This window comes from Aegilops tauschii, chromosome 7, assembly GCF_002575655.3.
Source record: "Aegilops tauschii subsp. strangulata cultivar AL8/78 chromosome 7, Aet v6.0, whole genome shotgun sequence".
NCBI classification, from domain to species: domain Eukaryota; kingdom Viridiplantae; phylum Streptophyta; class Magnoliopsida; order Poales; family Poaceae; genus Aegilops; species Aegilops tauschii.
In genome coordinates this window covers 367,966,448-367,979,677 of record NC_053041.3, presented here as the reverse complement: position 1 = coordinate 367,979,677, position 13,230 = coordinate 367,966,448, and the positions used below count along the sequence as shown (strand labels likewise).

At 45.4% G+C, this 13,230-nt stretch overlaps 1 long non-coding RNA gene across 4 annotated transcripts; it reads right to left on the bottom strand.

Annotated features, from left to right (window-relative positions):
• Nucleotides 1-3,823: 3,823 nt before the first annotated feature.
• Nucleotides 3,824-6,431, bottom strand: LOC109740459 (uncharacterized). Of its 4 annotated transcripts, none has more exons than XR_005764206.3 (3): nt 5,708-6,238; nt 4,560-5,397; nt 3,824-4,338 (listed from the first exon to the last, which is right to left on the bottom strand). It is a non-coding gene; the product is annotated as an uncharacterized lncRNA (long non-coding RNA). The 4 variants fall into 4 exon arrangements; XR_002227319.4 differs by having other exon boundaries at nt 3,824-4,335; nt 5,708-6,236; XR_005764205.3 differs by having other exon boundaries at nt 3,824-4,869; nt 5,263-5,397; nt 5,708-6,233.
• Between the last annotated feature and the right edge of the window lie 6,799 nt (nt 6,432-13,230).

Sequence of the window (13,230 nt, the reverse complement as noted above, 5' to 3'; positions counted from 1 at the left end):
CAGCTACTCAAAACTTGCTAAGATTGCTGTGGAACAACAAATGGCTTTTGAAAAGGTTCAAAACATGCTAGACAAAGGTGATGATATGTTGGGTGAAGAAATTGGATCGCACTAAAACCTTAACTGAAAATCTTCAGAGACATCAGTCTAGATTTGAAAACCTTCAAGGTCATCATAACACTCTCTTATCTGATCATGAGAAGCTTTCTTATGAATTTCTTCAAAGAAAGCAAGATCTTGAGAAGCTAAGAGTGAGTTATGAAGATCTTCAGAAGGAGCGCGATTCATTACTTGCTCAACAAATTAGCGCTGCTCAGGAAGAATTTTTTGTTCCTCCATGTTTGATGTGCATTGAACATGAATCTGCTAATTCATCACCTGAATGCTCAAATGCTTCTAATGCTACAAATTCTTCAACTGTCTCTGCTATCACTAATTCCTCATTTGAGGACATTGCTAGTATCACTGATGATGCTGGGCTGAAGGAATTGTACATGACAGGCATGTACAAAAGCCTCAAAGGGCATCAGACTCTTTGTGATGTGCTTAAAAAGTATATCCTCAACAGGAACCCTAGGAAAAAGGGTATTGCCTTTGAGAGAAAACTCAATGCTGATGGTACATATTGGAAGTCTGGGCAGTACCCCAAAACCTCATGGGTTGCTACAAAGGGACCTCCAGTTGATCCATCCAATTTATCTGGCTTTACATGTGAATCTCCTCATTCTTCTGATGAGTCATTTGACTCCAACTATAAACTGTTCAAAAATCAGAATGGTGAATGTTGGCACTAACTGCAGGAACGGTTCCCCTGTGAAGAAAATCTGGGTTCCCAAAAGATGCCTCGAAAGTCTTCAGGTGAATGTCCTCATGACACCACCTGTGAACAATAGGAACCCCATATCAAACTCTTCATATGGACCAAATTCTTCATATGGATCTAAGTCCTCATACGGACCAAATTCCTCACGTGGATCAAATTCCTCAAAAGGATCAAAGTCCTCATATGAACATCATCGTGCTAACACCTCTGTTTCGCAGGGAAGAGCTAAGGGCTATGAATATGAACATTATTCTTCTAACCATTATGTTCATAAGTCCTCGAAGAATTTCTCTGCTTATTCATATGCTTACCCTAACTCCTCTTAAGTGAAACGAAGTGGACTGGCTTCTATGCCACCTTTCTCGTATGGAGCTCGCGGACTGATAAACTCTTTGCCATCCCTTCAGATGTGGGTGGTGAAGAAAAAGAACTAATTTCTTCTGCAGGGTTAGGTCTCCGGACGTGCATAAACGTCTGAAGAATTTGCTGGAGACCTGAGAATGCCTGAAAGGACGCAGGCTAATCATGAAGAAATGAACTTTCATTTCTCACGTCCTCATATTTCTTTATCTGTTCTTTTGATTGATGAAATTGATCTGATGAATTGATGTCATATTCTTCACTGATGAAGTATATGAGTTCATAAGCTGCACTAATTCATCTGCAGGATGATCAACCCAAAGCCACTGAGTGGGTCCTCAATAGTGGATGTCCAAATCACATGACTGGTGACAAGAATCTATTGATGGATGCTCCCTTATCTCCATCGCATCTGAAGCATATCATCTTCGCTGACAAAGGCAAAAGTCGGGTATTGGGTCTAGGTAAGGTTGCGATCTCAAAGGATCGACACATGGACAAAGTCATGCTTGTCAAGTCCTTAGGATACAACCTCATGTCTGTCTCAATGTTTTGCGATCTTGATATGGTTGTTGTCTTTGGCAAGTATCGTTGTGTTGTGATCATGGAAGCTGACAATTCCAAAGTCTTCGAAGGCTTTAGGAGGGGAGACTTGTATATTGTTGATTTCTCTATAGGACCACAACTAGCCGTATGTCTACTTGCAAAAGCTTCAGAAGGCTGGCTATGGCATCGAAGACTTGGTCATGCAGGCATGAGGAATTTGCACACGCTTGCGAAGAAGAAGCATGTCATTGGCATTGAGAATGTCAAATTCCTCAAGGATCACTTATGCGGAGCTTGTGAAGCTGGAAAGATGACCAAGGCTAAGCATCCCACGAAGACTATCATGACCACTACTCGACCATTTGAATTGCTTCACATGGATCTCTTTGGTCCTAATCATTATTCTGCAGTTTCAAATGATGCATCTCAATATGGCTTTGTTATTGTTGATGATTACTCTCATTACACATGGGTGCACATTGTTACTTACAAACATGAAGTGCAGGAAGTCTTCAAACGATTTTCCTCGAGGGCTTCAACCAACTTTGGTGTGAAGATCAAGCACATCAGAAGTGACAACGGAACCGAGTTCAAGAATTCTGGTCTTGATGACTATCTTGATGAACTTGGTATTACTCATGAGTTATCTGCTCCTTATACTCCTCAGCAGAATGGCGTCGTGGAGCGCAAGAATAGGACTCTTGCTGAGATGGCTCGCACTATGCTTGATGAATACAAGACGCCTCGTCATTTCTGGATTGAGGCAATTGATACTGCGTGCCACATCATCAACAGAGTATATCTTCACAAATTCTTCAAGAAGAAGACTGCCTATGAACTCCTCACTGACAAGAAACCCAATGTGAGTTATTTCAAAGTCTTCGGTGCTAAATGTTGGATTAGAGATCCTCATCACAACTCTAAATTTGCACCGAAAGCACATGAAGGTTTCATGCTTGGTTACGGAAAGGACTCGCACACCTACAGAGTCTTCAACAACGTTCTTCACAAGGTTCTTGAAACTGTAGATGTGCGGTTCGATGAAACTAATGGCTCGCAAAGAGAGCACCTACTTTCTGTGATAGATGAACCAACACCTGAGGAATCTATCAAGTTCGAGGCTACTGAGGATGTCATCCCTACCGAAGAATCTGCTGAAGAATTCATTCCAGAACGTGAAGAACGTCGAGCTGAGGCACCTGAAGAAAATGGTGCTGAAGAAAATGCTGATCAAATTCCTCGACGACAACCAGCTCATCCTCGCGTTGCAAAAGAAGTGCAAATTGAGAAGATCATCGATGACATTGAAGCACCAGGTCCTCTCACACGCTCAAGAGCTTCACATTTGTCTAACTTTTGTGGGCACTTTGCTTTTGTCTCTATCATAGAGCCCGCTAAGGTAGATGAAGCATTTTGAGCCTCAGTGGATTCAAGCCATGCAAGCAGAACTACATCAATTCGAGCTCAAAAAGTCTGGGAACTGGTCAAACGTCCAGATCTTCGCAAGCACAATATCATTGGCACAAAGTGGATCTACCGCAACAAGCAAGATGAAAATGGCCTTGTGGTGAGGAATAAGGCACGACTTGTAGCTCAAGGCTACACACAGGTTGAAGGAATTGATTTTGATGAAACTTTTGCACCTGTTGCTAGACTTGAGGCTATTCGCATATTACTTGTTTATGGTAACCATCATGATATCACTCTATATCAAATGGATGTGAAAAGTGCAGTCCTCAATGGTAAGCTTGAGGAAGAAGTATATGTTGCTCAACCCCCATGTTTTGAAATCCAAAGCATCCTGACAAAGTCTTCAGACTCAATAAGGCCCTCTATGGCCTCAAGCAAGCCCCTCGGGCGTGGTATGATACTTTGAAGGAATTCCTCATGAAGAAAGGCTTCAAACCCGGTTCACTTGATCCTACTCTTTTCACTAAGTCTTATGATGGTGAATTGTTTGTGTGCCAAATATATGTCGGTGATATTATCTTTGGCTGTACTGACCAACGTTACACTTTGGTGAAAATCTAATTTTCGTAAGGTGACTTACTCACCTAGACGGAGGGAGTACTGCATATGAAGATGGTAGCGGAATTGATATCCCGGTAACAACATCTCAATTTACTGATACATAGACATGTGTTACACCAAGTCTAAGCAAGACAACCTCTTGTGGGCACAATCAACTCACTAAAGCCTCTTGAATTTTTCTCAGGTACGTACTCATCAGAATGCACATAATTATCCAAGGGAACTTGCCTCTTGAAAATCACATGCTTCATCCTTTGTCAACATCTGGACCAAAATAACTACATACCTAAAATATACCCCTCATGTGAACACATCAGGAAAAACAGCCACAGCCATAAGAAACTTACCATGCAGAGCATCGCCTTTCTCAGAGTGGTCGAACTCCAATACATCAGCAACCCATAACCATGATTAGCCAGCAGCGGCACCAAATAGTGGATGGCTCGTTCAGCGCATGTGCAGACTGAACGCATAGGACCAGCTCGTAGGTGATGCCATAATAGAAACATAGGTGGCGGACTCTGGATTGTGCTCCTTTTCCTCAACTTACTTAGAGAGCAACATGATCGTTTAATCTGCTAAAAGAATTAAATACCCCATGTTAAGTACAATTTAGAATCACGTATATGTGTACATAATTACTTCTATTGTATCCATCAAAGTAGTGATATATTGGCTCGCTAAATGCCAATGGCGGGTGACATCCATGGAGGTCGTTTTTTTATTTAAAAAATCGACTATTGTACCATGATTAAAAAAGGTCGAGTAATAACTCGATAAGAAATCATGGATATTGAACCTGATATCCATAGATGTGGAGAGGACACGATGAACTTGTGCTTTTTTGAAAAGGAGATTAAACCCCGGGCCTCTATATCATAGTGATGCAGACAGCCATATGATGAACTTGTGCTAGTTGCGCTGCATCATCAATCAATTTGCACTATCGCAAAAAGAAAGAAATGTGTCACAGCCTTTGGCATGAACAACGGCATATCATTCTCACCTCGACCAATTACATGAATACAAATGAATTAAATCTGCAAGAAATTTAGGTCTGCAGCAGAAGTTAATAGGCCTCCCATGTTTGTGTTACCCCCATCAATATTCTGTAAAGCAGCCATGTTAGGAACCACAGAAAGTACATCTACATAATAAAATGTGTAACAAATGAATATTGGCAGATTCTACAGCAAGACAAACCAACAGAAACATCTAACCTACAACCATGTTAGGAACCATAGAAAGTACAGCTACAAGGCTCAAACGGAAACAATCATAAAAGAAAAATCATACAGTACAGCAGCACTGATGTGTGATTGTCAACAAACAGTAGTCTCCTTTTACAACAGCTGTAGATGATTTACGTGTTCAGCTACCAACATTTTTTAAGCTAATGGCCTGAATGTTAGGGCTGATCTAGACCGTGTGCCGGGTGTCCAGCGGCCACCCAGGCCATGAAGTGCAAAACTAAATGGGATTAACATAAAACAACCACGTACCTCAGAATCAGTGACCAAAGATGATTGGCCAGGTGGAAACGGAACAACACCAATTCCACAAATCCACAAATCTGTTGCTTTGATTTAGAGGGTATTCTCTACTTTTCAGATGTATAAATTGCATGAAAAAGTCACCTGAAAAGGAGCAGCAAATTAAGGAACTTAGTGGAAGCAGGAGGCATTTGAGAAGGATGACAGGTTTGAGATTTAACGCACAAATATGATCATCAAAGGTGCTATGCCACTTCATCTATCAGTTCAATATAATATGCAAAGCTAATTAATCTTGATCAGACGATAAATCATCTGCATATCTATATAGGCAAATTATTCAGGTAAATTTTTGATTTTTTACACTCAGAGAATCATAACAATTGATTGATGCATGCAATATCACAACAAAATGGATCTGATGAGAAAGAGAAAGGTGGATCACTTTGCTTACCTGACGAAGACGGCGGTGACCCCTGCGTCGGCGCATCAACCGTGGCCTTGTGCAGGCTAGCGACGGGGATCTGCATCCCCACACCCACGGACGGGTAGGAGTTCTCTTGTCGCGCAGCCGATGGCGCTTAAGTGGAGGGCGCCGCCGGCCTCAGCTCTCCCGCCTTAGGTGTCTCTTAATGCTTAGATTCGCGACCGGATTCCCGCGCGCCGCCACGCTTGATCTCGCCGGCGTTCGCATGGAGGGAGAACGGGGGTAGACTTCGAAGCAGAGGCGTCCTTGGCTGCTGCTCCGCCTCCGCCTCCACGAGATCAGCCCTCGCCGCTTCTTCCCGAGCAGATTTATGGGGAGAGTTAGAAATTAAGGCGGCCAGAAAACGTGGAGTTAGAATCCAATTCCGGGGGTGACGGCCGGACAAAGAACAAGAAAACGAATCGTTAATCGCAAAAAAAATCACATCCCAAAAGAAGATTCCAGTTAGAATCCCACTTAGACTGGCCCGTGGCCCAGTATGAGTGGAGCCGAGACACAGCACATACACATTTTTTTCCTAAAAAAATTACGTGACATGCCGCGTCGGATCGAACAGAAGATCAGATGGTCTGTGTGTTGATTAATCTTTACCTAAATTATGACGAGAGGATACGCATGGCATTTCTATTTGCTGCCCTTTTTCTTGCCTTTCGAATCTACTCAATTCATGAGAGGCATCAACTATTAAATATAATTGGAGGGAGAAAAAAATTGTGAGTACAGATGAGCAACGTTCATTATCATGAGAACCCTAAATTATGACAAATATTTGGCGTAGCTCGGCTGGTTGGCTCCAAGCGATGGAAGGTGGGAGGTTGTGGGTTCGATACTTGAGTGACCATTTTTTAAATATAAAATGAAATAAAAAAGGTAGATAAATCTTATCCATTGATCTTTATGATTAACACAAAATGAACGGATATAAAGATGTGACGTATGGAGAATTATGAAAGCCTCCGTCCTTTATTATTAGGTAAAGATATCTGGCGATTGTTCGCCACGAGTTCAATCCTGGCGAATCCCACGTAACCGTCAGATTTTCATCCGACGGTGGCCTGTTTTTAAGCCATAGTATTTGACAAAACCACCACCCTTACACACGTACTGTAACTGCGTCACGGGCGTTTGCAACTGCCATGTCTTCCAGCGAATGTTTGCTGGGGATTGGAATTAGCACCGATGGCGGTTCGTAGTCGTTCCACCCTCGGGCATTGAAGTTTGTACCTATTTTAGATTAGAATATACTAATCCTACGGTGCTAGTAGTAGAGCAGAGTCCTACTCTACTACTACTCTACTCAAGCAAGTTAGGGCATAATAGTAAGTACTGTAGGGAGTACCAGTACTGTGACCACTCAAGCAAGTTGTCCGGCATCGATATGACCCTGCGCTGCTGGTATGTGTCTCGTAAGTCAAGTGACGTGTTGTAGTCATCATCACTTGTCCACTTCCCGCAGCACATATTCGCTTCTCCATCTTTGTCCGCACATAATCGTCCAATCTTCCATTCCCTCTAAGGCACCTCCCCCCTCTTCCGAAACCCAAGCACTAATAATGGCAGAACCGAGCAGCGTCCGCCGAAAGAGTGGCTGGAATTCGCTCCCCACAGAGGTAATCAAGCTCATTGTTTCGCGTGTGGACAATCTCAGTACCATGCCGCTCGCCGCGTGCTCGTCGGGGCTGTACCGTTTACTCAAAGCCCTCAGGCCGGAGCTTTTAAGCCAGCTCCTTGTTTGCTGATGCCGTCTGATCTTCAGAAACGGCGTGTCACGTAGCATAACGATCGTAGGGTGGCGAGCATAAACCCCCTTGACTGCGATCCGATCCCTGTCACTCTCAACTACATTAACGGTATGTACTGGGTCGGCATGAACACGTCTTGGATGGTGCTCGTCGACAGTCGCGGCAGCTGGATGCTCGTGGAGGTCTACACCCGGCGATTGATCCCCCTTCCTTTGATTAGCACTGCACTGCTTTGGCACCGCAGCCTAGAATACTCGGAATCTTACAGTAGCCAACATGATACCAAGTTTGATTTGCTCAAGGTTGTAATCTGCCAAGTGCCCACAAGATCTGCGAATTATAAAGACTTCAGGCTAATTGCGTTTTTCAACCGCGGTCTCGCCTATCTGACAGGTCACTGCGGTAAGTGGATAAATCTGCACGTCCATCGCAGGATCATACATCCTCCATGGTTCTGTGATGCCATTAAACACAAGGGCTTTATTTACGCCGTCGACTCCTTCTATGGCTGGACGTATTGCTGGCCTACTCCAGTCATCGCTACAAACGGCTGTTACAACAGTATGTTACTTTCCTATGATATCATGATGGCTTGCTTATATTACTGTCAACATTTACTGAAAAAATATTCCTGCTCATAACATATTGTTCTTAAGATTGACTACATTAAGAGCCCTTTTTTATTTGACTCCAACTTGATATGATGTTGTAGGCCGCCTGGTGTCCCTACCCTTCCTAATCCCAGAACCTTTCAAAGAAAAGTGGCATGACAGTTGCAGGTGGTTCCTGGCTTGACCAGACGACGGCGAACGATTGATGATCGTTCGCACGTACCAGACGTGTTGTTTCGCGGAATACAATCACAGTCACTGCAAGGTCTTTGAGCAGGATCCCAGCTTCTCTGGGCCTTCAGGAATTTTTGACTGGAGGCTGGTAAGTAGCCTTGGTACATGCTTTCTGTTTCTCGGACTGAATTATCCGATTAACCAGGAGATAACCGACGGCAAGGATCATGATGGCAGGGTGGTTTCGTTCATCAGGCAAAACTGTGTGTACGCAGCGTACCATGCATCTCTGCATGCACCATACCCTGATATGTGCCGCCACGCTCTGCAGCCCAAAGTAGGAGAGAGGGTCACAAGTATCAGACTGCGACCTGCTGGCTGGAGTTTCCCCCGTCAGGCACCCATCTGGTTCAAGCCGTCAGACAATCTCCACAGCTTAATAAATAGTAACATCTAACTGAGCCAGTTAGTTAGATGCGTACACTTGGTGTAGTAGGATCTTTATTTAGTTTGATGCATACACTTGTTCTTTTTTGGTAGCCCTTTTGTAATGATGGTTGATGTTTGGTTTGGAAGAGAGAGCTGTGTCTTACTCTTCTGGCCTGCTTACTGCTTCTGTTGCACCCTCAGCCCTGGTTGCTGCTGCTACTGTTTTGAATGTACAATCAGTAGTATATTCTGTCTGTTGGTTAAATAAATGTGTTGTTAGAACGACAAACACAATGTTTTGGAAGTCGTTGCACAGTCTGATCCTTTAGTGCCCCGTACCGTACGTAGCACATACTATTTTTGGCACGGAACATTCTACTTGTTGATAACATGCAACCCACTGATGAAGGGCCAATAGAGGAGCCCATAATTAACTGGAAGGGAGGCTCTCACATGAATCTGGCCCAGGTACATGCTCATGGTCCCCTAAACATAAATAAGTAAATAAATAAAGCTAAATGCTCAGGCACCAGTTCTCTAAATTCACGATTTAACAGGAGGATATTATTTCCTATGATAGTGTCGTTACATTCAGTCGATATTATTCTTAGGTAAAGATAGCGACCAGTCTTCTTTCTCCCACCATTTTCTTCCTACAACCAGCGGACCCATGAAAATCATAGTCAACGTCATAAATAGTTCTGGTCCATTTTTATTTTTCAATAAGAATGTCCAACCCAGCCCAGCACATTGGCGACAACACTTTATCCTCCGCCTAGGTGCGCTCGTCGTGGCGCCGCCGTCCGGCCCTGTCAACATAGTGAATTGGGAGAGGGCTGTAGTTGTGAGTATGACAGTACTGACCCACCAGGTCCACTCCCGAACATAAGAAATCGCCTCTTTTACTACTCAGATGCACCCCTCGTTTTTTACTCTAATCCACCTTGCTGATATCTGGGACCCACATCATTTTCAACGTATAGCCAATTAACGACATAATTGCACAACTTTTGTTTTGACGATTTGTTCGGAGGAGCAGGCTATAAACTGGGTTGTGCAGTCTCTGTGGCCCTCTAACAACATGACCAGCCCAGCAGTTTTTTCTTTGGGAAAATAGGTAGCCCACTATTTCTTTTTGAAGAATACCCAAGCTAGGCCTATTTGTTTTCTCCGACTTACTGGGCTGCAAATCTATCAAGACGAGGAGGGATGCATTCCGGCCTGGCCAAAGAGTATGGTCAGTATCTGTTAAAAGTAATATCAAAGGGGTTGAAAATTCCAAAAAAATTATAGCAAATGGGAAATTAATTTCTTTTTTTGTTTTTGTTCTTCACGGATATTTTATATTTCATTGGATTTTAACATGACATAGTACTAATTTATTTTTAAATTTGTTTTAGTACAGCTACTAATTTTTTGATTAATAATATTTTGTTCCCTACAAAAATTTGCGAATTTTCAAAATTTCGCACATTTTTAGTTCAATTTTTTAACCCTGGTACTGACCAGAAAATGGGCAACAATTCTAAAATGGAAAATGGGCTGCAATAAATTCCATATGAATTAGAAAATGAGTAAAAATTATAAAAATAATAGCAAATGGGTTGTACAAGCCACAGATTTCGAGGCTGGCTTGTTTACGCAAGGCTTTGTTAGTCAACACACGATTCTAGCAGTAGTGACTGTTGGATGTCCATCCAACCCCGACGTGCTTCTTCAATCTCTGATCTTCCTGCTCCAGCCGCCTAAACCAGTGCCGGCGGGACTGCCTGCTCCCTCCTCTTATGGCTGTGATGCCGCACAGGCTTCATCGGCCCACCCTACTCCCTCCGCTGGCCTGGCCGCACGCAATCAACTGCCTCCTTATTACGCAAAAAAAATTATTCCTCCCACTGACATCTGGGGCGCACCGGTTCGGAGGCTGACCTGTGGGCCTACTAAGTTGACGCGTACGCAGGGCTTTGTCAACTTAGTCAACAAACGATTCTAGCAGCAATGACCGTTGGATTTGAATCGAACGGTCCTGCTGCTTCTTCAATCGCTGCTCTTCTTGCATCAGCCGCCCAAACCAGCACCGGCGAGACCGCCTGCTCCAGCCTCTAGTGGCCGGTTGTGCTGCCGTTGAGGCCTCACCGCCTCCTACTACTCCCACCGCTGGCCAGGCCCTGCGGCGATGGCAGCCTCACACCGCAGCCGAACCAGTGAACCCTCGTACTCCTCTCCGCGTGGGCATCCACTACCGCGTCTTCCCCGGCTCTGTGTTGTCCCCTTCCTAGGCCTCGCCGTCGTCCACCGCCTTGGTGCTCTCGGCGCGACGTGGTCGATGTGGTTAACGAACGACTTCTATTGGAAGAGTACTATACGTGGAGAGGCTGACAGCTGGGTCCACGGCCGCAGCATGGAAGTGTCGCCTTATTACGCGCAAAATAATGATTTCTCCACCAGACAACAGGGACCCACCGGACGGGCCACCGTATTTCACAAAAAAATGTTTCCCCCTGACTGCTAGGACCCACCAGCTACATCTTCGCACGCAAGGAAGTGCGTCCATATTACGGCCAAAAAAATGATTCGCCCACTGACTGCTGGGAACCACCAGCTACATCTTCGCACGCAAGGAAGTGCCTGACAGTCGAGACCCACCTGGTCGAAGCGTACGCAGCGTTGTCATTCTGGTCGCGAACGTGTATGTACATACTGGTCGATCGATCTATCTGCAGGCTGCAGCGATGAACCGTGGCCGTGTAAGGAAGGGCACGTGTCGTAGTAGAGGCGCGCACGTAGCATGTCACGCAGTCCCGTTAATATCGTGTACACGTACGTACATCGGCCAAAGTGCAAGAAAGTAAATACGGCCACGTACGTACATGCGGGCGGGGTCTCGAACGCATACTCATGCATACGTACGGCAGGGCTCGTGTACATGTCTGGGTCGGAACGGAGAAACTGCGTTGTCGTCATGTTCATCGAGAGCCAACCGGCTTGGACGGAACAGCCGATCGAAACGAGGCCTGGCGTACCGCAGAATGGAGGAAACGGCCTTGTGTTCGACCGGCCACGGTTGAAACGGGATCATGTTCATCGGGAGGGGTCTGGCATACCGCAAAACGGAGGAAACAGACTTCTCTTGGACCTCCTACAGTCGAAACGGGGTCCTGTTGATCGGGAGGGGTGTGGCGTACCGCAAAACGGACGAAACGGACTTGTGTTGGAGCGCTACGGTCGAAACGGGGGTCCTGTTCATTGGGAGGGGTGTGGTGTACCGCAAAACGGGACTCCACGGGATACTATTCATCTCCACCATCGACTGCCTCCACAGGCTACTGTTCATCCACCGTCGACCTCCTCCAGCCTCCACCTGTGACTGTTCATCCACGGGCTCCTGTTCATCCAGCCTTCACCGCTCCTCCACCGGCTACTGTTCAACCAGCCCTCTCCACGGGGTCCTGTTCAACCACCCCTCCACGGGCTACTGTTCATCCAGCCCTCCACCGGCTACTGTTCAACCAGCCCTCCATGGGGTCATGTTCATCCAGCCCTCCACGGGGTCGTGTTCCTCCAGCCCTCCACGGGGTCCTGTTCATCCGCCCCCAACCGGCTCGATCACGGTCCTGTTCATCGAGCGGCAACGACCTCCCTAAACCCTAAACCCTAAACCCTAATCCAACCCCCCACCGGGAACTGTTCATCCAAACCCCTCCAATAACGCTCACTGTTCATCAAGGGAAGGAGGCAGCAGGGTTCGATCGGCTTTAGTTAGCAGCAGTAGCGAAGGAATCGCTCAATCGGGTTCAGTTAAAAGCCATCGATCGATCGCTCGGGTTCAGTAATGCGTAGCCTGCAGTGCAATCGCTCGGGTTCAGTAGGCGAACGCCTCGCTCGGGTTCAGTTAGTGCCCAACGCCTCGCACCCACGCGCGTATGTGTACGAGAGAAACGCACATCGCTCGGCCCCCAACCACCCACCGTAACCGGGAACTCCCCGATATTTTCCTCGCCCTCGCTTCTACCATGGTTTTTTCCATCATGGACGGCCCAAAGAATGTCATGCAGCTGCGTCTCCGACCCGCCTAGGACGAAAAGTCCATTTTCTGTCATGATGTTTTGTCCTAGAATAGGAGCCCACCACTTCTATGATGATACCGGGTTTTGTCACAATTATCGTCATAGAAGTGTCATAAGCATGACAGAAAAAAACTTCGTCCGGTCCAAAATGTCACGGATGTGTCTTTTTTTGTAGTGATGTCTTGTGGTCCAAGAAAAATCATCAAAAAGTTTCGTTCCATTTGGACTCCGTTTGGTATTGATTTTCTGTAAATACAAAAACAAGGAAAAAAACTGCAACTGGCACTGGGCATCAGGTTATTAGGCTAGTCCCAAAAAATGATATAAAATAGCATAATAATGCATATAAAACATGAAAGATTGATAATATAATAGCATGGAACAATGAAAAATTATAGATACGTTGGAGACGTATCATGGCTGGAACATGGGTTGGTATATGTGTGGTGGGGGAGTTGGACGTATGGGAG